Source organism: Felis catus, chromosome B3 (assembly GCF_018350175.1).
Source record: "Felis catus isolate Fca126 chromosome B3, F.catus_Fca126_mat1.0, whole genome shotgun sequence".
Lineage (NCBI taxonomy): Eukaryota > Metazoa > Chordata > Mammalia > Carnivora > Felidae > Felis > Felis catus.
In genome coordinates, this window is record NC_058373.1 from 92,674,549 (window position 1) to 92,677,378 (window position 2,830).

The window sequence follows — 2,830 nt, forward strand, 5'->3', positions numbered from 1 at the left end:
CACATAGTTATCCAAAGCAAATAGCGGAGCCCATGCAAAAGCTTCTCACCTCTACTTTTTCAGAAAAGGAAAGTAGAGCAGCCCTTCTGACTATGAAATCATCACTGAAGATCTGTTGAGTATTAGGCCTTTCCTCCCCCCAGATGGGCTCCTGAATTCAGGGAAACGTGTTTAAACCAACCTCCTAAAAAGGAAATTAACCAATCTCTCTCTTCCTCTTGCTCTTTCCTTCTCTGCCTCTCTGCCTCTCTCCCTCTTCCTCTCTTAACTTCATTCACACATGGGTACACACACAGCCATACTTGTGTATACAGTTTTCTTTTCTCTTGCTAAAAATAAATTTCTTTAGCAAGCATCCAAGTTTAGCACCTAAAACATGAAAATGTTTCTCTAAAGTAACGTGTGGATGGCTGTGCTTTGCTTTTCATTTTTTTTCAACATGTGTTTTCCTGACATATCTATTGTTTTAGAGGTCTATAATTAGCAAAACACAAACCCACTATTTTTATTTTCCATCTGCCAGATGCCAAGTTCTCTCTAGAGTCTCTCAAAGAACAGAAGCCAACATGGCTCTTTTCATTTGCATTCTTGTTTACCAGAGTGGGTGACAATGACAGCTTAAATGAATAGCCACAGCTTAGAGAAATGTTTGTTTCTTTATTGTTACTGGGCTATGATCAGGAAAAGCCCAGGGATAAAACACAGACCAATTTTTTAAAATGGTGTCTCACTGTTCATTTAATTTTTCAGAATCTGCTATGATAAATTTTAACAGTGTGTTCTTTAGCTACTGAAGCAAATTCAGCTGACCTTAAGCTGTTCTCAGGCTGTAAATGAGATGACTGAAATTGAATATATCCTTTCAACAGTTAGCATTCTCTTTAGTAAAAGAAGGTATTTGAAAATGACACCTTGGAAAAAATGTGTCACTTGCAAGAGCTATTAATGGGACAGAAGTGTAACTTTGAGGTACACAGGTGATAGAAATTTAAGACAAAGAAGGAAATGACCTAATTTTCCAATTTGCTAACCTATGATTATCTTACAGTCACCTATTTAGTTTCTCTACCTACCTCCTTTTGTTTGTTCTTTGTTTTTTGTTATTCAAGGAACATTTAATAAGGTAGTAACATATATTTATCTAACATGGTACTTTTACATCACTGAAGCAAAAGCTCAGATTTCTGTTCATTGGGTAAAAGTAGCCTGCTTAGCACGTGTACACTGGAGTGCAGTTTAAAAAAAATACTGTAATTATAATTTCAGAACTTCAGAATGTGAGTGTCAGTGTTCTCTTTTTCACACGGGCAAAGAAAATTCTTTTGGAAATCATTTGAAGCTTGGACAAAATTGCCATGGCTATATTCTTGGGATCACTCTGCAGAGTCTTCATATTCAGATGGCACAAGGGAAGCTTACGTTCAATCTTTTCGAGAAGACATTACAGCTTGCATGATCTCATTAACCAGGAGAATGTTGGTGGCAATCACAGTGCAGGTGTGAAGAAGCTGGTTTTTTACACAATAGCTATCCTGCATGCCTACTTCTGCTGCGACCATTGGCTCACCTGTGTTCAAGTCCACATCCACAAGTTCACCTGATTCTGAATATTCTGCTTGAACTTTACTGTTTCCTGAAGATCTAAACCAGCGTTCTGAGCAAGAACTTTAGGAATAATGAGCAGTGCATCAGCAAATGCTTGAACTCCAAGTTGGGACCTGCCCTTTACATAGGGCTTATATTTAATCAAGGCTTCTGCTATTGTCACTTCCACTGTACCAGCACCTGGAACTACACAGTCAGCATCAATAGCATTTTTAACACTTGGGACAAGAATATCGTGAAGTGGAATTATTCACAATTTTAAATTATTTTTAAAAGTATTTCTACCAGTTGAAGACAGTAATATTAGAATACTAATCCAACACACTCTGTGGTTAACTCCCCCTTCTATCTCTACTAACCCCTTTGGATGGGATGCTGGGTAGCAGCAAGGAGTAGGGAAAACAATTAAGACAAGTTGTCATAATAATAATGCAAGCTTATAGCAGGATTATCAACAATAGCCAAACTATGGAGAAAGCTCAAGTGTCCACTGACTGATGAATAGATAAAAAAAGGTGTGGTGTATACATACAATGGAATATTACTCAGCCATCAAAAAATAATAAACTACTGTCATTTGCAACAAAATGGATAGAACTAGAATGTATTATGCTAAGCAAAATAAGTCAATCAGAGAAAGACAAATACTATATGATTTCACTCATATGGAATTTAAGAAACAAAACAGGTGAACATAATGTAAGAAGGGTGAAAAAAGAGAAGATAGGGAAACAAACCACAAGAGATTCTTCTTTTCTGCAAGAAAGCTCAGGCAGGGGAGGGCAGAAAGATGGGGGCAGAGAGACCAACAGAGAAAGGATCTGAGGTAGGCTCTGTGCTGACAGCAGGTGACAGCAGTTGATGTGGTGCTCGAACTCAGGAACGACAAGATCATGACCTGAACCAAGGTCAGACACTCAACTGACTGAGCCACCCAGATGCCCCACCACAAGAGACTCTTAACGATAGAGAACAAACTATGGGTTGACAGTGGGAGATGGGCTAGATGGGTGGTGGGTGCTAAGGAGGGCACTTGTGATGAGCAACGTGTATTGTATGTAAGTGATGAATCACTGAATTCTACTCATGAAACCAATATTGCACTCTATGTTAATTAAAATTTAAACTAAAATGATGATAATAATAATAATAAAATATTGTTTTATAATTATAAAATAAATTTTATGAAATAAAATTAATAATAATAATAACAAAACACAAGTCA

The 2,830-nt window shown here is 37.3% G+C and overlaps 1 pseudogene; it reads right to left on the reverse strand.

Moving 5' to 3' along the window:
• Positions 1–922: 922 nt before the first annotated feature.
• LOC111560966 lies at positions 923–1,855 on the reverse strand (annotated as a pseudogene).
• Positions 1,856–2,830: the final 975 nt, after the last annotated feature.